At 43.8% G+C, this 25771-nt stretch overlaps 1 protein-coding gene across 2 annotated transcripts in view; it reads left to right on the top strand.

Moving 5' to 3' along the window:
• Positions 1-25771, top strand: part of HIPK2 (homeodomain interacting protein kinase 2) — a 181293-nt gene that overhangs the window by 11023 nt on the left and 144499 nt on the right. The window lies entirely within an intron of this gene.

Raw genomic sequence — 25771 nt, 5'->3', positions numbered from 1 at the left:
CATTTTCGTGCCCGTCTTGCAATTTTAGCACGTAAAATGCATTCTGATAACCGCCCTGCACATCTGGAGAGAAATTTTGTTCCAGAAAGCCAAATTCTTCGGCATGCAGAAGGAATGTAACAAAGAAGATCTAGGAACGCTGCTTATGGTCTCTCGGAGCAGTGATGTGTTCTCCTTAAATCCAATTTTTTTTTTTGTATAAAACCACCTCAGGTTTAAGATGGACTGAGCTGCCTTACAGGTTTCTGGTTGTCTTTTCTCTTGAACTGAGCTTCAGCTGTTCCTTGCTTGGTAATCCAGCCAACCACAGCTTTGAGTCAGCAGCCGCCTTGCAAGCCCTGTGGGTGTGTCAGGGGATGTTCATGTGCTTTAATCTTTGTTGGCTGTATTACAGATAGATCATTATGTTATGTTTTAGTTTTGTGATGGCGCTCTCTCTCCTTTTTTTTTTTTGCTTTGCTTACTGCTTCTCCTTGACAACTTTTATAGCAATTTACAGCGTATTTTTAGCAGTAGTAGGTGGTAGTTTTGTATGTGGGCGGCTGGTGGAATTCATATCAGTAATTTCTGTAACTTGTGCATCATCTGCTATTGGCATAATGAGGGATAGGAGTTGTCCCACTCTCAAGGCACTGTAATACCACTATACAGGGCTTTTTACAGTAGAGTTGTGTGGGGCTCAAGCTTTGAACCTGTCAAGGACCAGCCTAGAGATGTGAGCTCCTAGGCCAAATGTTTGCACAAAAACAAAACTAAGGTCACATTCAGGAAGGATGGACAAGTATGATCTGGTGTACAAAAGATTGGACCGGGATCTGTAAAAACCTAGCTTCAGGTTCCCACCAGTGAACATAAGAAGAGCCCTGCTGGATCAGGCCTTAGGCCCATCTAGTCCAGCTTCCTGTGTCTCACAGTGGTCCACCAAATGCCTCAGGAAGCACACAAGACAACAAGAGAGCTGCATCCTGGTGCCCTCCTTTGCATCTGGCATTCTGAAGTAGCCCACTTATAAAATCCGTGATGCATTTTTCCTCCAGAAATTTGTCCAATCCTCTTTTAAAGGCATCTAGGCCAGATGCCATCACTACATCCTGTGGCAAGGAGCTCCACAGACCAACTACATGCTGAGTAGTGGCTGTAGATTACTTCTGAGACCATAATCAAGCTACCATAGTCCTATTTGTACATCATATTTGTCTTCAGTGAACACAGGGACAGGATCCCGTCTGGAATCATCATGTGCAGCTGAGTTATATGGACCCAGAAGTTAAGCCATTTCTGCCCAACGTTGCATATACCCAACATGGAGCAAATGTGTACACCTGTGGGCTGGGCAAAATTAATAGATTTCCATAATACAAATGGAAATGGATATCAGGCAAAAGGGCCATGGTGGTTCATAACTGGGTCAGAACAGGGGAACTCCAAAGTTTTTGTATTGCCTGCCTGAGTTTCTTGGTGTAATGTTTTTTGTTTTTTTCTAAAAACTCAGACATGGTATTGGTATGCATTAAAATAAATGAACCTGTCCAATGAACATTAGCTAGGGTTTCTTTCCTATAGGAGAGGCAGTAATATTTAGCAGTTCAGTTCAGAAGTATCTGTTTTGGCCATTGGTTTCACAAAAAAATAAATACTAAGGTAACATAACAGTCAAGACAAAATCAATAAAACAGGAAAGCAGGAAATAAAACCAACCTAACTGCAAATGCACAGAAGCATAAAAGATGTCCTGTAGATGCATAATGTTCATTCTGTAAAAGAAGGCATCAGCAACACAACTCACCCGCAAGTCGATCCCACAGATAAGTCAAGGGCAGGTTTTGAGCCAGCAATCATGGAATTTTCTATGACCCTCGGATAAGTCGGGGGTTAAACTTAGGGGGGTGTCTGACTATAGTTTTGTCTGATTTTACCCGAGGCCAGATCCTGAAAAATAACCTACCACTAATTGTTACCTAAGAACTGTAGTCTGTAATAGCCGCCCTGGGTCCCTTTGGGGAGAAGGGCAGGATATAAATAAAGTTTATTATTTTATTATTATTATTATTAATTTATTAAAAACATAATAAAAGAGCATAAGATACATTTTTATTCTTTTTAAAATTCTGGTCTTCACCACCTTTTTGTAAACACTATCAAAGTAAGTGCACTGTAAACAACATACCAGTAAAACAGTGGTTCCCAACCTGGTATTCATGTACTCCCAGGGACACTCCACAGGACCTGTAGGGGTACTTGAAAAAGAATGGAATAATGGCAGAAAATGGCAGGTCGTGCTCCAGAATACTTTGCAGGGGCAGCAAGGCAGGAAGGAAGGTAGCTAGTTGACTATGAAAGCCCCACCAATAGCTAGTTTTTGGTCATCAAATCATGTATGCACCAGTGATTGAAAACCAGCACAGTAAAAAAGCTGAAACATAATATGAAAAGTCAATCAGCCAGAATTTCTCAGCACACTTCTGGTGCAAAACAATGCAAAGGCAGAGTCTTCTTCAAACAGATGAAAAGAGAAAACACTGTAATGAACACATGAAGTCTGGGTTTTCATATGGGGGAGGTGAGGGCTTGTATTATTAATTGCAAACATTTTGCTAATAGGAAGGATACAATTTATGGAAATGGGCTGCCAAGGGATATGCCAGTGAAAAAGGTTGAACCATGAATCAAATCCACCTTTATGGTGTCTGGTGTGTTAAGCCAGAAGCTCCACATACAGCATATAACGCATAACTGGGAGTGTGCAATTCAATTCACAGCAGAGAGATGCAGCTGCATATATTTGCAGCCCTTTTTACTCAGAAGTAGACCCCCTGCTTTCCATGGGTGTTATTCTTAAGTAATGGTATACTTAATTGTAGCCTGGGAAGGAGGGTCCCATCCTGGTGTTTCAAAAAACAGACCTGCTTTGCAAGAGTTTGAAAAGCAGAACCAGAACGAGGCTGCAGCAGAAGGAAGGAGATTGAAAGGTTAACTTTGGCTGGAATTTCCCAGTTGCTGTACAAATGATCTCTGCCCTGCCTGCCTGGTACCTGCCTGCCGCTTGAGAAAGGAAACGGTTCAGAGTTGAAAGACTCTGCCCTCTGATTGACCCGGAGATAAGGCGAAGTGAGAATTGGAGCTTGATTACTTGGCAAAAATTTTAGGGTATATTTAAATATGTAGCACCCATCAACAGGTGCCCATTTTGCAAGCAACTATGTGCAAATCAATGAGGTTGATGTTTTGCAGCCATCAAGTAGTCACAATTCAGCTGAACCTCTTTGTTCTCACTAGTCAATGTATATTCCCTTTTTTGCTGAGTAGACCACAATTTTTCAAAAATTGGTCCATATTCTTAAAGACAGAACATGTAGGGTTATAGATAAAGAAAATTGGTAATCATGTCTGTTTCAGTGAAATTAGTGGAACTTTAACTTGTTTCATTAGTTTTGATGGTGCTTAGTCATGACTGACATTCTTTGGATACTACCTGTCATGTGGATTGTTTTTGGGAAGCAATATTAAATACGAACTAAACTACATATTTCATTAAGCCCGTCTATTGCAGACAAGCCTAAAAGTGGCTCTCTCCTTTTCCCCCCAAAATAGCCCCAGGGATGCAGATGTGCAACAGGACTGTGATGCACAAGGAAGGGAGAAGTCAATGCATTCCTTTGTGCCATGATCAGGCTGAAAATCCCAGCCAAAGTGGCTAATTTCAACAAATAGGTCCAGGAGGGCAATTTCTGGTAGGATAAAAATGGTGCAGAGGCAGGAAAATGTTTACCCTCCTTCCCCATGCTTTATGGTCATGACCAACTTTGAACATCTCACTGGTTTCATTTTGGGACAGGATGAAATGGAATATGCCCCTTTTTAAGGCCATTGTTTAATTAGATTTTTGGAAGAGGTGCTGCGTTGAGCTGTCTTGCCACATATTGAAGTGTCTAGCTCAGATGGATAAAAAATGAAGGTACTCTGAGGGAATAATCTCTTACCCATCAAAAGTTTCTGCATCATAACAATAATAGACACAACAGGAAGTTAGTCCTTATTTCAATGGTGTAATAATCATTCCTTCGGCTGACACAATGCTAAGAATGCAGTTATTACCTAGATAACTGAAGACTCCTTTCCAGGTGTTACTCATGAAATATACATCTAATGTAAAGGATTTGGAATTATAATTCTACCTCTATAACCAGGAGCTTAATACTGTATTCTAATTTACTGAAGGGTTAAAATACTGAAAGCATTTAGACAATAGTTAATGACAACAGAAAGAAGGAGTAAATCCCATCTCTTGCTGACTTAACCACTCTAAGCTGGAGCAAACATGGCAACATTGGGTTGGGTAGTTCAGACAGTAACGACCACCCAATGGCACGAGGAGGAGTATGTGCAGACTCACCTCCCTTTTTAAATCACATTTTGGTCACAGACACTGTTCCATCCCTGTGTGGTCATGTGGAAGTAGAAACTCAGCATCTACACTTTCCCTATTTACTTATAACTGTGTGTTTGGGGCCATGTCGCCCCATTTGACCATATGACAAGGGAACAGCAGGCTAGGTGGGTGGAGAAAATGTGTGTGGCACATCTTCTCTTCATGTGATTGGTTGGTCAGTTGGATGATACAATCTGAACTGACCCATTCATGTTTACATGTCTCAGTGACTGCGGTAATTGCAAAATGTGGGCAGCTAAGGCTGCAGTCCTGTGTAAGCTTATCTGGAGGCAAGTCTCATTGTTCTGACTAGGACTAAGCCAAACTTCGTAGGCTACACAACTCAGAGTCCTGGACCCTCCATCAGCTCGATCTTGTGTTTAGGTGGCTGTCAGTAAACAACATTAAAGGTAACATGGAAAACAGTTCTTTATAGCCTCACTCTAAGTTTACTTATTCAGGGGTGACTGCAGCCCAGTCGTAACATTTTGCTTTGCGTGGAGAGGGTCTGTGTACAGTCCCTGATATCTGCTGGTAGGGTTAGGGTAGACCCTGGAGAGTTGCTGTCAATCAGTACAGACTCTATTGAGCTAAATGAACCAGTACCCTGACTCAGCATTAGGCCACTTCTTTCAGTTCAATGGATGTTCTCCCAAATAGCTGTGCGTAGAATTGCAAAGGATGGCATGTGCAGATCATTTTAACAGCGGTTTGATGAAACTTCAGAGTATGGGGGGGCTGTCGACTAAACTGGATCTGTACTATGAAACCTTTGGGACTCCACAGTACCGCTCCGTTTATTATGCCTTCATATTAAGACATACAACCGGGAATCGGTTTTGACTGACTCAGTGGGAGAGAGACTCTGGAAAGAGTAATTGACTGTGGAAATTTCTTGCTCTCAGTTTTCTGAATATTACGGCTCAAACATGCATACCAGCCAGTCTGGCCCATTATTGCCTGGACTTGCAGAAAGTCCCAGGTTCAATCTCTGATATTTCCAGGTAGAGCTGGGAAAGACCCATGTCTGAAGCTCCAGAGACAATAGGCGATACTCACCTACATGGCTCAAAGCAAGGCTAGTATATGGCCAGTATATGGCAACTAAGAATGTTGGTTCTACTTTTCACCTGCTTTGCTTCCTTTGGGCTGTTATGCCAGGATGATACCTTCTTGCCTGATGCTGGTTTTGGATTTGATGGGACATTTTGAATTGGTCTGTACTCTTGGATTTGTGCTCTTGACCTGCTTAGACCCAGGTAATGGCTTGTATATCTTTATTCTGCAGAAAACCTGGGCCCCTTTGTAGTATTGGAAATACCCTGAAGGTTCCAATGCAGGCAAGACTACGCTAGAACCAAAATGCAGTATTCTTCCAAACATATCAGTAGCGGACCTCTCCTGCCCTATGCCCCGGGGCAAAGGTCCACGATGGCACCCTCCGCAGGATACAGCCACCCCCCATGTGCAAATCTCCCCCCCCCACTTACCTGGAGTGCATGGAGCTTCACGCAGGTCTAGGACATGTCAGGGAAGCCTCCTGGAGTTTCCCTGGAGCTTTAAACTGTGCTTTGGCAAACTAGAACCACAGTTTCTGACCACAGCTAGAGCCTCGGAGAGGCTTCCATACTATCTTAGAGGCCTATGAGGCTCCATGCCTGGGGCATTTGTCCCTTTGATTTAATGGCAGGTCCGCCACTGAATCATATTAGGTTCTTCCATTAAGAAATGCTTGTCAACAAAGCTGTGCTTCATATAGGAGCTAAAGAGAGAATATGTTTGGCAGTTTTTAATTCATTCTAGTAGTGTTATCTTGCTAGAGTGATTCCCAAATTTTTTACTGGCATAGACAGAAACTGCGGGCCAAACCCTATCCAATTTTCCAGCACCAATGCAGCCATGCCAAGATGGCATGCACTGCATGCTGAGGTGGGGGGCAGTCATGGAGGCTCCTCAAGGTAAGGGGCTGCCTTGTTGGAAAGTTGGATAGGATTGGGCCCTAGGTCTGATTTTCTGCGTGCACTTTGTGTCTGTAGTGTGCAGCTGAGTGATGATGTGGAAGGAACATGTGAGTTTCAGGTTAGTTCTGGAGGCTGGATTGAGTTGACTTTCAGATGTTATATATATTTCCAGAAGGCCGGGGGGGGGGGGGGAAGAGGTCAAACAATTTTGCTTCCTTTGTTGCAGCCCTGTCTGTGTACTGAAACCGTCACATGTCTTCAGAGGCATATTCAAATCTGCATTAAGCCATTTCTGCCCAACATTGCATCTATACAACAGAGATCAAATGTGTACACCTGTGGGCTGGGTAGAAATGGGTTAAAAGCTCCTAAACTTCCTCTTGTGATTTTAGAAGCTACAAAGTGTTGTACTACAAAATATCCCCACTATTCTCTCTACCCCCCACCAAATTCTTTTGCTTACAGTCTAACCCAGCCATTTTCAACCACTGTGCCCTGGCACATTGGTGTGCTGAGAGTGGTCCACAGGTGTGCCACAGGTTTTTTTTGGGGGGGGGGGTCATTTATTACTAGGGCCAATGGGGATGCATGGTGTGCCTTGTCAATTGTCATAAACCTGATGGAGTGCCTTGACAATTTTAGTGCCTTGTCAATGTGCCGAGAGATAAAAAAGGCTGAAAATCGCTGATCTAGCCTGATGAAGGATCCTGTTGGATTTGAAAGCTTGCTCTCTGATACCTCTCTCCATTTTGCTTTGTCCTAATAAAGGCAATTCCCTACTTAGGATCATGAATTTTCCCTATCAGCATGATACTGTTGGAAAGGTGTGCAAAGTAGCTGTGCTTATTGGTGTAATAAGGGTCTATAAAATAACTTGCTGGCACATTGCAGAGCACTTCTGTGTGAATGTATGAAACACAGTTAAAAGTTTTTTGGGGGAGGGACGGGATGACACTGTTCTACTCTTGGTTACTCAGGGCTGCTGACTTGCTTTTCTCTTAACACTTGTGGCTCCTGAAAAGTCTGGGTCCTACCAGCTATTTGTAGTTGCCCATCTTCTCTCTACTCCTTGGACTTTATACTTTTCCTTCCTGTTCAAGGCGTCCATAATCCTCACTGTGTGACATCATAGTTGTTTCCGTAGCAACAGATTATGATACTGGAACAAAGGATAATGTCAAACAGGAGGAGGAGGAGATAGGTTACAGTATTGGTGCGTGACAGTGCATAATAATATCCCCATGTCCAAATATATGCCTAGGATAGTCAGTCTGATTTCCTTTCTGTCTAATTTTCCTCTAAGAAAAGAAAAGAAAAGCAGCGTGAGCATATGTTCATTTCTGATACCAGTAGGAGGAAATACAGTCATGTCAAACCTAATTTAACTCAATTGCAACACTAAAGTTGTAATGTATTTTCTGGGGTTTTAGGGCTAAATTATACATTATGTTAAGCCCGTTATTAGGGCTGATGGATTTGTTTTTTGCACAGTTAATAGCAATCTTGGTGGGGGGAAAGTCTGCATAGGGACCATGAAGGGGACAAAGAGTTAAAGCTGCCATCTCCCACACTACAACCCCAACCTTGGGGTCAGCATGACTGCTATTTATTGAGTCATGCAAGCCCATCAGCCCTGAAATGGTCTCTTTTTGGCCCTTCATAGGAATCTCAAAGTAATGCTAAGACTTGATTTTTTTTTTTTAATGAAATTGCCAAAATAAATATACTTATTTTTACATTGGCAGTTTATAGCTAGGCCTTGTTTACTGCCAGAACGACTACTGAAATGCTGCTTAGGTTCAGATCTGCTGAATAGCTATTTAATGTTTGGGCTGCTTCATGTATTTTTAGTATACTTAAAAATGCGTACAGTGTGGATGTGACAAACGTGTTTGCAAATCAGACCTCTGAGAGATTAGCTGCAGCACCTCGTTGAGTGTACACAATGTGTGCAAAATATGTGAAGCAGCCCATAGAGTGCCACTTGCAAACGCAACAGGAGTGTTTTGCTGCTTCCCATAGGACACAGGAAAGAGACTAAATGTAAGGTTGGTTCTGAAGGGTCAAGGGTGGAATGAACAGTGGAATCAGAATTCCAGAAGACAGAGTTAATACCAAAATGCTTTATCAGGCTAGCCAGGGGTCTGATAATATTTGTCTGCCTGTATGCAGTACTTCTGGTTGGACCTGTAAAATAATAGCCGATTGGTAGCTTGACTGAAGCATAGAAGGGGAAGAAAAAGCAAAGAGAATTAGCAGGAGATTAACATCCAGTTATGGAAAAGGCTTCAGGAGTCAACCTCAAGGCAAAATCCAGAGCCAGAGTCCCTGAGGCAGTTCATGGCTGAACACAGTCACGTTCTGGCAACTCCTGCGACACCGCTGGAACCAACCGTATTGGCTTCTGCCTTTCCATTGGACCATTCCAGCAACGTGGAGAGAGGGGATCTGCTGCATGGGTAACAGTCTATCCTCCATATCTACTTTACCCAGGCTTCGCACACTGGAGAGGACACTCTGTTCCAGAACCACCATTCAGAGCGCGACACCATAGTCCTCCGAGACTGAAGGATGCCAACATGAATTCCCCCTGGTAGCAGTGCAAATATTACAGAAGTAAAATGATTTTACCACTGAAGACATAGGTGTAAACGCACACAAACCTTACAGTTGCAATGGGACAGGTGGTCAGAACAGTTGGCAGGAAGTCAGGGTAGGAAAAGAAAGTGAATGACAAAAGGTAATATGCACTGAACCAGTACTATTGCAGTGTCTACAGCAGCGATTTTCAGTCACTGTTCTGTGGCACGTCGGTGTGCCGCGAATGGTCTCCAGGTATGCCATGGGAGGTTTTTTTTGTGGGGCGGTGTTGTTTACTATCAGGGCCATTGAGGGATGTGAACCCCCTGCAGGCAGCATGGTGTGCCTTGTCAATTGTCAAAAATTGATGGTGTGCCTTGACCATTTTTGAGCTTTGTCAGTGTGGGATGAAAAATGTTGAAAACTGCAGGTCTAGAGAATGATTTCATTAGAACAATTCTTGAGTAAACATGCTGGAGATATTATTGCATGTATAAAAGGCATAGGAAGCTTCCTTATGCTGAGCCAGACCTTCATCTAGTTGCATCTTGTTGACAATGAGTGGCCGTGGCCCCCCCGGGAATTCAGACAGGAATTTTTTTCTCTGCCCTACCCTGGAGATGCCCAAGATTGAACCTGGGACACTTAGCATGGAAAGCATGTGCCCTGCCACTGAATGACGGCCCCTCCTTTAGGCAGTTCCTGTGTTCTGTCTCTTGGACACACCCAGTATAACCAAGAAATGGAATCCAGGGCAGGATTATGCAGCTGAGGAGGTTTATTCACAAAAATAGGAGCAGTCGTTCAGACCTGACCACTGTGGTCCATGCCCTGGTGACTCTGCATACTGATTACTGTAATGTACTATCTGTGGAGCTGCCCTTGAAGTCTGTTTGGAAGCTGCAGATAGTGCAGAATGCAGCAGCCCATGTGGTTATGGAGGTCTGGCAGTTGAACTCTATTGGAACACTGCTCTTGTGGCCACTTGCTGCCAGGTTGCTTCTTGGCAAAATTCAAGGTGCTGATTTAAAATGTTAAAACCCTTCACAACTTAGTGCCAGGGTATTTGAGGGAACACCTCCTTCCATATAGTCTGGCTCGTACCCTGGGATCATCTGAGGAGGCCCTTTTATTTATGCTGCCCTTGAGGGTGGCTAGATGGATGCGATCAGGGGTAGAGCCTTCTCTGTGGCACCACCCCAATTATGGTGCCTAGAATTGTGGCCTTCCTAGAGACTTGACAACTGTTTCCTCCCTGGGTGTCTTTTGACAGGGCTTAAACACTCACTTATTTCAGGTGGCATTTTCAGTGTAGGTCAGGGGTGTTCAAAGTTTTTGGCAGGAGGGCCACATTGTCTCTCAGACACTGTGTTGGGGGCTGGGGGGAAAAAGAATTAATTTACATTTAAAATTTGAATAAATTTGCATAAGTTTACATAAATGAATATATTAAAGTTGAACTTATATGAATGAATGAAGGTCTTGCAATATCTCAAGGCCTATAAATGGCCTTGCACAAAGCGAGGCTGGCCTTCCTTTGCTGCCGCTACTGCATCACAGACATGAAACAACAAGCAGTGGAGGGAGTCCTCATCCCACAGCTCACGCGAGAGGTCAAACAGTCGCCCTCACGCTGAGAGCAATTGTATTGTGCCAGTGTGGGCTCCAACCAATCTCCAGAGGCTCTCTGGAGTCTGAGGGCTCCCTGAGGGCCGTATTGAGAGGCCCTGAGGGCCGCAAGTGGCCCCAGGGCCGGGGTTTGGGCACCCCTGGTGTAGGTAGATGGGTGCAGTGGCATAGCTGAAGCACTAAATTCTGCAGGGAGCCTCCCCATGGCGTGCAAGTGGCCCCTTCCCTTTGGAGCCATTCCAGGCGGAGGAGCAAACCAGAGGCATTTGCTTGCACACCGTGGGGAGGCTCCCTGCAGAACTTAGTGCTTTGCCCCCCTTCCAGCTATACTACTGGATGGGTGGGTGTTGGGGTATTTTATTTTTTTGTTACTATTCCATTATGTTTTACTGCTGATTTTATGCTATTGTCTAATGTAATTTTAATGATCTTACTGGCTAATTTTACTCTGTTGCTTGCAATGTATTGATGCTGCTTTTATAATTGGTTTTAATCACCCTTGTGTTTTTTTTCTGGAGACTTTTTGCATCGTCATTAATTTGTCTATTGTTTTATTATATGTTTAGGGCTATTTATTATTTTATTTGTTAGCTGCCTTGAGTGCTCCGCTGTAAAGGCAGGATATAAATGACTTGAAGAAATACATAATAAATAAACTTGACTCTGAATAGTTTCTGTGGAAGGCAGAGGGCCTGCAACTGGGAAAGCAGCTGAGGCAAAACCAAAGTCGTATTGCCTCCTTGTGTGGATGAGGTTGAGCAAGGCTTTGCTCCCATCTCACTGGTTTCACCAACTCTAGCTTGTGTATTCCATGGAAGTCAGTGCAGCCTTTCACAGTTACAGGAGAATATAAATACATGCCATCCTACTGATTAGCACTCTAGTAGTTACTGTTTCTGTGGCACTCTTAGAGGACATATGGATGGTGAGAACTTGCAAGATGTTGAGTGACTCCTGGGTGATCCAGAGCATGTTGAAATTTCTCAGTGTGTGGATGTAATGGAAAAGTAAGAAGTAATTGTCTGTTTCAGTTAGAGCCAGGCTAGACAGTACATTAATTGTGGGACTGGAGTATGCATATTTTTTTTCTAAAACATAAATAGCACCATCCTGGGGTCCCCTTCTGGACTGGGATTGAAGCAGGCTTTAATCCCAGTAGTAGATTAAAAGTAGGCCTTTGCCCTACTGTGGCCTCAGCCTGGATTGGGGTTCCCAGGACAAATTGCAGCCACACAGAGCCCTAACCTAGATGAGAACCATGGCAGAGGCCAAGAATCCTTTACTCTAACCCTGATCCACAATGTTTCCTCACGCATCTGTTTATCCATCAGCAAACACACAGAATGGAGACAGTAGCCACCATCTACTGTCTCCAATTTAGAGATATGAAGGTTTTTTTTTCCCCCTGAAGAACAATGAGTGGATTTGTAAAGATAATTTCCCTTGAAACAGAGTTTTACTCAAAATGCATAAAGCATAAAAGATAATTTCTTCTTTTCCTATACTGTTGCTATTCTGCAAAGAAGTAATTCACCTTGGAATGAAGGCTTAGAGCACAACCCAAATTGCAGGCCAGAAGATGAATAGCAGTTCCTGATTAGCAACTATTAACACGATACACGTCATTTAAAATTATAGGTCTTATAGACCTGCCAAGTGTTAGAGGCTGATCTGGAGAGTACAGATTTTGTGTTGTTTGACCACCTTGAAAGTTTTTTGGGCCAGAAACAACTATTTTCTGGTTATTTTCTATTTTCTAAGTTATTTTCATGTTCTATACATATCTGACAAGATGTGGATAATCCATATTTGGGGCCCATTTTTCCTTAATGCTTCTTGTTGATTGGCCTTCAGTTGCATAAAGGAATTGACTAACAAGGCTATTGGATGGAAGATTGAATAAATGGGAGAGAGAACAGATACAAATTTAAGTGTTCCTCCTCTTACTTCATGAGGAGGTAAAAGACAAATGAGGTGCTTGGAGTTAATCATAAAAAAGCCGCAATAGCTTGCCATTTGTTTTCATATCATCTTAATGCTTGACAATACTGTATAGTCAAATTCCTAGGATACCGATGTCAGTTCTGCACATACCAAGTAAATTACTTCTTACTAGGACTATAGCATTCATCGCACTGATGGGAACATTTGTCATAAATGACTGAATGATAAAAAAAGATCTCAGATTCCTTTTCACTGGGCTGCATGTGTGTGTGTGTGATGGATGGATGGATAGATTTTTCAAATTAGCGTAGAAATGACAGATGCCATTGTTTCCACAAGGCTTGCATGTATCTGTTTATTTATAATCCTCCTTTCAATCAAAATAGTTCCCAAGGTGGTTTATAACCATAGGAACACAACCCATTAGTCTTTAGTCCTCCAGCCAGTGGCAGAAGGCCAAAGGGTGCTTCCCATCAGTTCTTTAGTCTAAGGGCAATTTATATTACTTTTCTCCTTATTCCCTCCATTTTTTCCTGCTGATTATCATCTTTGATGTAAGGTGATGTGCTGAAAGGAAGTGACATCAACCAGTAATACAAGTACTGGATTATCAAGTAAGGATTAGGGATTTTAGATGGCTACTGGTGACAGTATTTTTTTCTGCAGGAAATGGAAGGGACTGTTTACAGTGCTGCTTTAGTTCTTGTGTTGTGCAGCTCAGGGGATATTCGTAGGCCTGAAGCTTGAAGCAGGTAGGGAAGCATTCCAGTAATAGATATAGGATAAGCAGAATGCTGAATCTGAGATTAAGAGCTGATGAGATAATACACTCAGCATCCCATGAGAAGTTTCCCATTTCTGGCCATGCTGTTAAGTGGAGCTCATCATTAGAACATTGCCCATCATATGAGTGTCTTCATCCCCACTCCATATCATTTGCAACTGCCAGTAAGGTCATGGAAACGTCCTACATGAAGTGGGGTGGATTTTTATGATGGATTCTAGTAAATATGGGTGGAGTGGAAAGCTCACCACAGGAAGCTGGTTCCCATGGAAAATATAATGTTTGGACCAGTTTGGACTCCAGAGGCAGAGGAGAAATCCAGGATTGCAGCAGAGTTGCAACTTTTAAGAGCAAACATGAATGCAGGAGTGCAAACGAAGTCCTTTTGTGGTAGAATTTTTGGCTATGTGTGTGTCTGAAGCCTGATCTTGTAAAATTTATATTGCTTTGGTGTCCTAAACATCATGCCTCTTATTTTTAAGGTTCCCATGTCATCAGGACACAACACTGGTGTCCAAAATGGTAAAGAAATGTAACACAGAGGAAGAAAACCAAACAGAAAAGGAGGCAAAACAGAAACAAGGGCATGGTTACTTAGACCACTCATAATAAGGTGGTACTTTAACAGCAGCTGTCCCAAAAGAGGTCACAATCTGTGAGGAAGAAAAGAAAATTGCACTTGCATTAGGTGGCAAAGAAAATTGCACTTGCATTAGGTGCATAAGAGCTGATCACAAAAGTGACGTGGGCTTAGACCTGCAGTTTTCAAACTCTTCAGGAGTTTGAAAAGCACAGTAAGTCCTTGCGGGGGCGGGGAGGGAGGCGGTGGGGGAAGGCAGCTATGCGATCCCCAGGAACGTGCCGCTCAGGGGGGCTGCAGGGACTGGGATGCACTCACCAGTCCCTGCAGCAGTCTTCCCGGAGGGTGGGGAGCCCTTCGTGAGCGCCTGCAGGGCTCCCCTGCTGGTTCGAAGTGAAAGTAGAGCGATCGCACTCCACTTCTGCAAAACCAGAAGTGGAGCGTGATCGCTCTACTTTCGCTTCGAACCAGCTGGGGAGCCCTGCAGGCACTCCTGCACCCCCAGGATGATGCTGAAGCGACTGGTGATCCCAGTCCCTGCAACCCCCCTGAGTGGCACGATCCTGGGGATTGCGTCACTGCGTCCTCCCTGCCTCTCCCCTGCCCCCGCCCCTTAAGCGGGCAGAGGCCAGGGCCTCCAGGCTGGGGTGTCACAACGCCCCAGTCTGGAAACCTCTGGCTTAGACATTCAACAATATAATATCTCCTTAGCTGAGGTATCTGTCCTTGGGCCCATGAAGCTCATACTTTTCCTGTCTCACTTGTACCATGTACCACAACCATCTTGCATATTGCATAACTTCAGTCAGGCCTAAAGAGATGTGACACCAGCCATTTTGTGTGTTTGTCCATAAGGACTTCAGTCAGAAATACAGCAGATTTTCAAAACATTACCTGGCACAGAAAACAGTGATGACTGTGAAAAACAGCAAACAAGGCACTTAAGAGGTCCTTTTAATTAAGGCCAAGACATTCTCACAGGAATTTCTGGACCAGATCATGAGATAAGGGTATGGATGATGTTCTTCAACCAAGTCCAAAACATTCTACAAGCTCAGATGTCTGTCAGCAAAACATATGATACTGCTTGAGCTAAATAAATGGCAAAAAACAACAACATGCACAGCTAATAGTTCAAGAAAGCTTCTCAACAAAAATAGAAACTGTGCATTCACTCCACTCCAAATGTTCTAACAGGAAGCAGCTGAGACATCCTAAGGTGGTAATCAATTTTCTAGACCGTAACAAATGTCTATGAAGACAGTACAGGTAATATGCTACAACTGTGGTAGTTCCTATCCCCACAGCTATGGTGCTTTTTAATGTAAGTGATGACTGATACTGGGCAGCCCATATGAAGGGCATGACCCCTGATTTGCAGGAGGCCAAAGACAATTGCATTAAGAGAATCTCAGAGCAAAGCAAGTGGAAGTTAAACGAATGTTTTAGAATTCTTTGGATATTGTTGGTTCAAGGGATGATATTTCAGCAGATCCCTCAAAAGTAAAGATTGTATTCATAAAGATGTTTTCAGCCTACTAGAACTTGCAAATTATTGTGGCAGATTCTTTCCAAACATTCAAGACCATAATCCCACCATCTCTCTGGGATGGTCACCAAACAGATCAGATTGGGAAGCGTCAGACGAACATCAAATGGCTTTTAAATGATAGATGGATGTTGACTCAGAAGTCAGTCCTGTTGTACTCAATGAGACTTACGTCCTAATCCTATTCAGACGCTTACTTCTGAGTGGACATGCATAGGATCATGCTGTTACACAACAGGTGTACTCACAGACAGAAAGAGAAACTCTTGCCTGGGGATGTTTTAGTTTTCACTTGGGATATCCATTCACCATTATAACTGATCACAGACCTCTTGAACCAATGTTTCATTTTTACCCACTGGCTTGTAATGGATAATAGTTGCTCAAACTGCAAGCCTTTGATTATAAAATCATCTATTGACCAGAGAAAGGCAATTCAGCTGACTGTTTCTCTGAGCATCCCACTTCTGAATTACTAATCCTTACGCCACAAGGTGAGCAGAGATCTATCAACTTACTCTTTCACCCACCATTTCCGGAGATCTTTCTTTTAACAAAAAAAAAAGGCTATTATTGATGCCAACAGATTTTTGTAATTCTTTGTTTAAATGCAATTTTAAGAATACATTGTACTCGTTCTAAGAGTAAGTGTAACCAGCAAGCAAATATTGTGAAATAAACCAGCCAACTGTATGCGCTGTTGGGTTAAACAGTAAGTGATCTGATCTACAATACTGACAGTTGCCATACTTATGAATTCTCCCAGGGATAATTTCTATTTCATTGGAGTACAAATTTGCTCCCCTGCAAGTAGTCATTGCTCCATCTCTACCTGCGTGCTTTCACAATAGCAGTTAATTTACACATAATCATGACATTCTGCATTTTCCTGCACCAATTATCAGTTTCACGCGGCATCTCCAGTTCCTGGCAACAATCATATTTTCACCAGCCAACAAATTACTCACCAGGATCTTATTTACCTTTCTTACACATTATCTCAGCTAATTCAGTAATTTCACCTGTGGTATATAAGCTAGCATCTTCAGTTGTTTCCTGTATTATTTTCAGAATTTCAGACCAGAAGCTTTGCGTGATTTTACGAGACCAGAGTAGCAAATGTTCTGCATCTTGCACATGGTACTAGCATGCCCCACCTGGGGAGTTATTCAGTATCTTTGCTACAGCACGATCCTAATGCTGCCCTAAGCTGGCACAAGTCCCTTGTACTGGCTCCTAAGTGTCAGAAATGTGCTATAATGCACGTTCGTGGCTACTCAGGAGCAGGCTGTGCCAGCGGAGCCTGAGTAGCACCAGGACAGGGTGAGTTTGTGCCAGCCCAGGCAGACCCACATAGGGGGTGGGAAAGGGTGGAGGGGAGGGAGGAATGGAGATGGGGAGGTGATGTTTCAGGGTGGGGGAGAGCACCCGGGGGGGATGGATTTGGCCTGGGAGGGGTGTGGGGACGGTGGTGGTGATGCAGGGCAGATCCCAATCCCCCCCTGGCCCAAGTGACATAACTTGGGCCACTCGGATTTGCCTCTCCAAATCCACTGCAAATAGCCTTATAGGGCTGCCTGTGGCATTGCTCGGGGTAAGGGGACCAAAATCCCCTTACTCCAAGTTTCACCCTGGGCCACACCAAACCTGTGCTGGATACAGTGCAGGCCGGTTTGCCAGTCTGTTTCAGCACATGTTAGGATTGCACCCTTAGGGCGCAATCCTAACCCCTTATGTCAGTACTTTCCAGCACTGGGATGTGTGCTGCATCCTGCAGTTGAGTGTTACTCATGGAGGCCTCCTCAAAGTAAGGGAATAGTTGTTCCCTTACCTCAGAGCTGCATTGCCCTTATGTTAGTGCTGGAAAGCACTGACATAAGGGGTTAGGATTGCGCCCTTAGTCTTACTAGTGTGTTATACTTCTGGAATAGCATGTCACAAAATGTTGCTTTATTGCTGTGTTTAAGGATTTGTCAGGATCCATCCTAGAAATATAACTCCATTGTGCTTCGATATATCTTTCTCCAGATCCTTTTCCCATTTCCTTATCTAATTTATATGTATTTATCCTCGCAAATATGTGGGTTCTTTTTTTTTTTTTTTTTTTTTTGCCCTTTAAGCATTGTTAGCAAAATATGTGAAAAAGAAAACAAATTCCACGTTACTCTGCATTTTTTCTGCACCTTTGAGACCCGGTATTAGCCCTGGATATTGAGTTGGACTGAAACTTAGTATTTCTATGAATGCCAGAAGTTCCATTTGCAGGAAGGAGAAAGGGTGATTTTTCATCAATTCCCCTTCCCTTCACAGTCCACATGTCCTCCCAAAAATCTACTACTGGTCCCCAAATACTCATTTTAATTATTGGAACCCTACTCATCCACAGGACCCTTAATTTGAGCTGTTTCTGCACCTTTTATCTATTAAGGGACATTGTTGTCTTTGACCCAATCTTTAACATCCCTGGAGAGTTTCATCCCAGAGTACATGATGTTTTCTATCCCTCTGCTTAATTTTTCTCACTTGTCTTATTTCTTCTTTATTATCCAGATCAATTCCTAATGGTTCTGATTTACTTTTATTAACTTCATATCCTGACACACTTCCAAATTCTCCTAGTATGGCCATTAATCTTATCAGAGATGAGCTAGGGTTGCTTAAAAAAGAAAACCACATAATCTAAGTGTAATGTGACCTTTTGTTAATTCACTGTGACTTTAATGCCAGCAGTGATAGAATATATCAAATATCCTATCTCTCTAATAAACAAAATGAGATACAAGATGCAGACGTGGTCCAAATTAAGAGCCTCATGGATGGATAGGCTTGTGGTAATAATGTTTTACCATGTTTTTATTTTTCTTCTTGATTGTTGCTGATGACCGAGTTCCTGATGATTGTTGCTAACCCAGAGGATCATCCCTCTAGTCCCTGGCAGTTGAGCACATCATGCAGATTCCAGGCTCTTCTGTATAGAGCAGGGGTCCTCAAACTACTGCCTATGAAGCACAGCCAACCCAACCATACAGTACATTTCCATAAGCCTGCTGAACCCAGTGGCATTGTAATTAAGTGTGCCTCCCCCTTGTTCTCTTCTCCCATTCAGCCCACCATTATGCACTTTCTTCCTTCTGCTGGATAAAGTGATTGCTGGATTGGTTGTTCCTACTGAGAGTCCAGCTGAGAGGGACAGCAAGGGACAGCAAATATTTTTCACAAGTTGTTGTGAAACTTTTTTGAGTTATGTACAAAGTGTATATAGGTTGAGCCTCATTATTCGCTTGGGTTCCGTTCTAAGCACTCACGTGGATGGCAAAAAATGAACTATAGCAAATCAATTTAAAAAATAAAGTTTCTTTGCTCAGGTGATTTAAAAACAGCCTTGCTGACCTTTGTGATGTACGATAAGCATCATTAAGACGACAATCCATCAATCAGTCCTCCTCCAAGAGCGTAGAAAGGAGCTTCACTCAGCCCCTTCCTTCACCAATGCAAAGTGATCACCTTTCTTTCACGTGCTCAGGGGGAAGGGAGGGGTCGCCTGGAGAGAGAAAGATTGATGGATTGTCAGCCAGCTGCCCTCTCTCTCTCATTAAGGAGGCTATTGTTAAAGGACTGTTCAGTTTTTTAAACTGATTTTAAAGGGGTGCATTTTTCCCCTTCTCCAGGGATCAGCACATTCCTTCTCATTTGCAGTGGCCAATCGTGTTGAATCAAATCTGTGTATAAAAAATCAGTATATAACAAGGCTGGACCTGTATAGTATTTTCTATCATTGACCCACTCTGGTCCACTGTAAGAGGAAGACTGAGTGATGTGACCCTGGAGGGTGAATGTTTGGGGACTGCTGAGAAAAGACAGAAAGACCTACTGATGGACTATTGGGCTGGTGGATGGTCAAGATGCCAGCTCATAGAAAAAGTCTTTCCACAGATGGTCAGCTGTCTGGAAATCAAGTGAGGAAAGACTGAAAAAACTGGGTATGTTTAGCTTGGGGAACAGAAGACACAACAGCACTCTTCAAAATATCTTAAAGGCTGTCACAGAGAAGAGGGGAAAGAGTGTTTTCTGCCTCCCCACAGTGCAGAACTCAATCTAATAGGCGTAAGTTACAGAATGCTAGGTTTCGATGGAACATTAGGAAAAACTTCTTAAAGACAGAAGCAGTTCAGCTAGTTACTGGTAGGAGGGCTTCTCGCTTGCTGGAGGTTTTTAAGCAGAGGTTGGGCACCCATCTGTTGCTGATGCTGTAGCGGTAGATTTCTTGCATTGAATGGGTGGTTGGACTAGATTGTCTCCAAGGACCTTCCAACTCTGCGATTGTATGGTCTGCTGGCTTGCTATTTTATCTGGTTGACTAGAATTTTATTTATTGATTTTTAACCATTTTATTATCGTACACCACCTTCTTGGAATGAAAAGTAGACATAACTACAGGGGGGAAAAATATAGGCTGGGGCAATGTAGGTTACTGTAGGTCTTGCTTGCTTGTTTGCCTGGCTCAGAGGTTTTAACTTTCAGATATCTTTGCAGCACAGACGGTCACCCTGTGGAAGGCAGGATCCATCCAGCTTGTCTCCACTTATGATCTAAAAATGAGACTTTAATTCAGACCTCAAAGGGTGATTCAGTGTGATGTTGTCAGCTCAGGCAAATGACCTCATGGTATGAATAAACAAGGAAGGATTAGTGGGAGAGAAGGAAGCCGCTACTGTACATGATTGAACTGAGAATAACTTGCCACAGGACTGATTAGGAGAAAGCTAGAGGAACATATAGATGAGCAAATTATTCACACAATTTTTCAAATAAAACAGCCCTTTCAATTAATTGCTGTTGTTCATTTGAGATGCAGGTTTTCCTTGCTCTTTGTTTGCTTCTGTCTGTGCCCTGTTCAGTTGGAAGTGGGAGGGAGGGAGGGCTTAGCAAAGAAAGAGTTAATGAAATGCTCAGTGGGGGATTATAAAAGAGCCAAGCACTCACAGACAATTAAGGAAAGAGAACTGAATCTGCCAGGAGGGAGTGCAGCTCTGTAAGGGGTGGTGGCTTCATTTCATTCCCTTCTCAGTAATGATGTTAAAGGCTTTCCTATAAGGGATAATAGTCAGGTATTTGCCTGTAGGTTTGTATTTGTTAGTTCAATTTACAGCCCGCCCATCAAAAAGCTCAGGGAATAGCATTTGTAAAGCTCTTACAAAGGAGGAAAAAAGGATTTCCATGGCACCCTATCCCCTGGCTTGCAAAAGACAACCAAAATGCAAGCTTTGATACACCTGGGCTTTGATTACTCTTCCAATCCTATGTGTGGAGGTGTTTGTTTCTGGTAAGTAAGGTTACAGCCAAAGGGTGCAATCCTAACTTGCACTGGAACAGGCAAGCCAGGAGACTTGCGCTGTATCCAGCGCAGGATTGTGGCCAGCAGCGGCTTAGCCAGGGGCAAGGGGAAACTTTTCCCCTTACCCCTGGGTAAGGGCTGCTGACCCCAATGGGTTTCCTCGGACTTGAACCACCTCCTGGCTTCAAGCCGCTCCGCTCTCCTTGGACTTGCACCACCCCAAGTGGTGCACCCCAAGTGGTGCAAGTCCAAGGAGAGCGGAGCGGCTTGAAGCCACTCCGTTCTCCCTGGGGACAGGGGTTGGGATTCAGCATAACTGCCAGATCCCAGCCCCGCTTCCCACTCCCCGCCCGCCTGCCCCCAGGGCCACCCATTGCCCTCCCTCGCCCCACGCCTACCTTTTCCACTTGTGTCAGCGCAGGCGGGCCGACACAAGCGGCTATGGGGAAGCTGGCGCAGAGGCGTCAGTCAGCCTCCGCAGGCCGGCGCTTCTTGGAGCGCCGGCTTGGCTTCCCCTTGAGGAGGCACAAATGTGCTTTACGGCACAACTTGGGCCGGCCTATCTAAAGGTTTGGATTGCACCCTAAGTCTTACTGAACAAAATGGGCTTATTTTTGAATAAAATAAATAACATCATTTTCAAACACCTTTACCTATGTGGCACTACCACCACTGGAACTAGTGTTCCAGCAGTGGGATTGTGCGTTATGATGTTGTATGTACCAATTCAGATTGTGTGTAGCCGCATGCTTCTGTGCTGCCACTGCAGACAGAGGCAAGGACCCTGTGTGCAGTGGCAGCAAAGAAGACCTGGCAATGCTGGTAAATTGGTGGGGTGGGTGGAATAGGACAGGGGTAGGAGGATCGAGGCAGAGGTGTCGGATATGGTGGCACCCGGTGTGAGCAACTTGCACCGGATGCTATCCCCTCCAGAGCCAGCTGCCACCGTCCATTAGTGTCCTTGTGTCAGCTAAAGAGCTGGAGCAGGTCCACAGAGACCCATTGGTGATCGCAGGGCTTCTTAAGGGGTAAGGGAAAATGTTATTCCTTATCTCACCTAAGCCTCCTTATCAGTCCTCCCCCAGTGTGCAGTGCAGCCTATTTTAGCACCACTGTGCGCTATGGCAGGGAAAAGGATTGGACTGTATAACTGTACAAAAGTCAGCATTGACTCTTCAGCAAATCTGGCACCTCCATGCATAATCCCATTTAGTCAAAGGCTGTGTCTCAATGATAGAGTGCATGTTTTGTATCCAGAAGGTCCCAGGTTCAGTCCTTGGCACCTCCAGTTTAAAAAAAGAATCAGATCAATGTGATAGGAAGGACCTGTGAGATCCTGGAGAGTCTCTGACCAGTTGGTGCAGCTAATACTGGCGGACCAATAGGCTGCCCCAGTATAAGGCATGTCCTTTTGTTCCAGAGCTTGTGATCCTCTGCTTCATCCCATCCAAAACAGAGATTGCAAGAATCCAAGTACCATTATCCAACCTAGCGCTGCAACAAGGCAAAATTGGGTCATGTTCAGCGTTCCACAAAATCCTGATCATCCTATATCACAATCTGGCAGCAATTGGTACTCTGTAGTAAAATGCTTCCACATCATAGATTGTCAGATGCTTCAAAAGCAAGATGTTTCAAATGCTTCAAAAGTAAGCATATTATGTCCAAGGAAACGTTGACTTCATGTTGAATAGAGCTTAGGGCCCAGTCCAATCAAACTTTCCAGTCACTGATATGGCAGCAATGCATTCCCTTACCTTGAGGAGGCTTCCATTGCTGCCCTCCCCCCCACCCACTGCAGGATGCAGCACAAACCCCATTGGTGTGGCTGTATTGGCGCTGGAATGCTCAATCGGATTGGGCCCTTAGTAGTGTACAGAAGTTGTTCCACTTCATTACAAAACCAACACATAAGATATCATAGTTACAATAATGCAGGCCTGAAACAAAACTTGTTAAAAACAACACAGAAGCAGAGTAATAACTTTCCTTTTATTTCTGGCTACTAAAGGCAAGTCCAGACCGAAAGTGTGGGCTGAAATAACCTTCAAATCAGGGAGAGTTCCGTAACCAGGAGCTACCATATATACCTATAATTTTGCCATTCTGTAAGTAATTCCTGTCCCAGAATATGCTCCGTGGATCTTAGTGGGCACCTTGTGAAAAACAGAGTTAATACTTAATAAGAGTTGATACTTAAGGGCGTGAGCCATTGTCAGCCCACTCCTACCTGCCGGCTTCTGCTAATGAAATGTAAGTAATTCCTGGCACACCAGTGGAAGTGCCAAGATCCAGGCAGAAGTACTTGGACCCTGGCACATGTTGCACTACATCACATTCACCAACACTGCCGGTAAATGCAATAAATCTGCTAGCACAGTTACTGGTGGCCTCACCTGTGGGCTGGTGGCAATGCCACCATCTGTCAGGGCAGGTGGGGCTGGGTGGGGGGAGGAACAGGGGTGTTTTGGGGAGGGGAAGGAACCGGGGAACAGGGGGTAGATCTGGTGGCTGAGGCTCATGCCAGATCTTATCCCCTTTTAAAAACAATCTTTAAACCCCTTTACTCTCCTCCATCTAACTTTCCTGTGGAATTCATTTGGAATGAAGAGCTGGTATGCAGGCAGCCTCTTTGACTTGAAAAGCTCAGGCTGTAGTTCTGTACAGATGACCAAAAATGTGGAGACAGTCTACGGGGAAGCAGGGGAGCAGGATCATACCTGTTTCCTCACTCCTGTATTCAGCATGTTCATCAGATATTCTGCACAGAGTCCATAGCCTTGTTCAGAAGTTAGCCCACATGCATTCTTGTATGTGTGAGGGCTTCCTTCTAGCACACCCAGTTTAGTCTTACCCCTGCAATAATAATAATAATAATAATAATAATTAATAAATACAGGTATTTCTATACCGCCTTTCTAGGTCCTCAGATTTCTCCTCAGACTTTATTCAAGGCGGTTTACATAGGCAGGCTAATTTAAATCCCCGTAGGGATTTTTACAATTGAAAGAAGGCTCTATCTTTCAGGAGCCACAACAATTCAGATGTTTCTTTCTGATCTGGTTTCACATCCTGGCCTCCATCCTCCCACGCTCAGAGCAGATGGAATAACTCTGCTCAGCTTGTCAGCTGCTTCAAGGTCGCACGGTGCCGGTGGCCTTGAACTGGCGACCTTCGAATGTTATCTTCAGGCAAACGGAGGCTCAACCCTCTAGACCAGACCTCCTGTCCATTACCTCCTGTGATCAATGTTTGCCTGCTGTGACCACATGCTGAGCATTTATTTTATTTAAAAAATTTCTACTTTGCCTTTCCCTTGCCACAGCCAGTGTCCAAGGCATTTTGGAAGAGACCTTTCCTATGGCTGCCATTCTGGATTGCCCCATGGTGATACTGATGAGGAGAAACTGTCCCCATATTCAGTATTTATTGCAGCAAACAGTGAGCATGGGGAGAATGAGGACGGGGTTTTGTCAGCACTTCATCAGGAGGTGGGGCTAAACTGGGCACACTACTAGGAAGCCATTGTGCATGCAGGCGTGTGTGAGGGCAACTTCTGATCAGAGCATACATGTGTACAAATTATACATACACCGGATCTCTGCGCAATCTGTACTTTGCATGCAGCATATAAGGTTACACAGCATTCACATACATATACAATTGGTACACACAGAGCCTCTGAGCACAAAGAGGCTCCGTACAAAAGATCAGCTGAATGGACAGACCTTGGGGGCAGGGAGAGTGGGAATAAGTTCCATGTGTTTCGCCAACAAGATTAGCCATCTGATAGTGGCTAAAGGTTCTTTGACAGGCACCTTTATCAAGTAACAAGCCGGTTTGTTTGAAATGCGTTAACCCCATGTCTCCATGTGCATTGTGCAATTTACAGATTATAAAACACAGCACAGATAAAACCATCTTGGGAGATGAGAGATGGAAAGACAGGAGAGAAATATTTTAGCAAATAATAATTAGATAATTAAATACTTGTTTAAAAAAAAGAAAACACCACCGTCACCTAATAGAATAACATCAAGAGAGCAACGACACACACAAAAATAGCCAAACCTATAATAAGGGTTTCTGTTTGAATGTTTGGTTACTGAAGAAATAAGCTCTGACCACTCTCTTAAGTCAAATCCATTCCAAGGCTGCATTTCAGAAAAAGAAACTCCTGTCAACTTTCCTAAAGTCAGTTGCATTTTGTGCTGCTTATAGTACGTCCTCTCCAAGGCCACTCAAGCATCAGAGGTCTTTCTTTGTCTCTGTTTGGCAGAAGTTTGGCAGGTGGCATGAGAGATAGTCTTTTCAGTGATGGCACCTTTGTTGTGGAATACCCTTCTTCTGGAGACCTGCCCAACTCTGTTGCTGTTTCCCGTTTGCTGTATGGTGAGGAGATAGCTCTTTCAGGCGGCCTGGGGGGACTGTGCAACTTGATAGTCAGCCAAGAGCTGACATGCTCCCCTTCTATTGGTTTCTTTAGACTCAGTATCAGGAAATGTTTGTTAGTCATGTTTTTGTATGATTTTCCATTGGTGTCAGTCAATAAATTGTTACTCTCCGTGGATCTCGTTTATGTAAGAAAGGCAGGTTATAAATATTTGAATAAATAATAGATGATGATACTATACTATAAGTAATGCATGCATTGTTCTGAGCAAAGTTGGCATGAAAGACTCTCCCTGCCCACAACTTAAGCATTATGCATTCTTCTTAGGGGGCTGTCAGAACTACGCTCATTGCTTTTACCAGGATAAATCTATATCTCTTTATTTAATTTAGTTGTCACTCTCATCATACACGCGCTCTTTAAAATAATGGATTGTCAGTGCTGTTAATCACTTCTTAGTCTGAATATTGTACTGCTGAGTTTTGTTTTACCAATAGGAGCAGGACTCTCCCCTGCAGCATCTCCTACCCTGCCTTAACCCACCTGCAGATATGACAACTTTGACCCTGACCCAAGTCACACATGTA

Source organism: Tiliqua scincoides, chromosome 7 (genome assembly GCF_035046505.1).
Source record: "Tiliqua scincoides isolate rTilSci1 chromosome 7, rTilSci1.hap2, whole genome shotgun sequence".
NCBI classification, from domain to species: domain Eukaryota; kingdom Metazoa; phylum Chordata; class Lepidosauria; order Squamata; family Scincidae; genus Tiliqua; species Tiliqua scincoides.
This window is presented reverse-complemented; position numbering and strand designations above follow the sequence as displayed.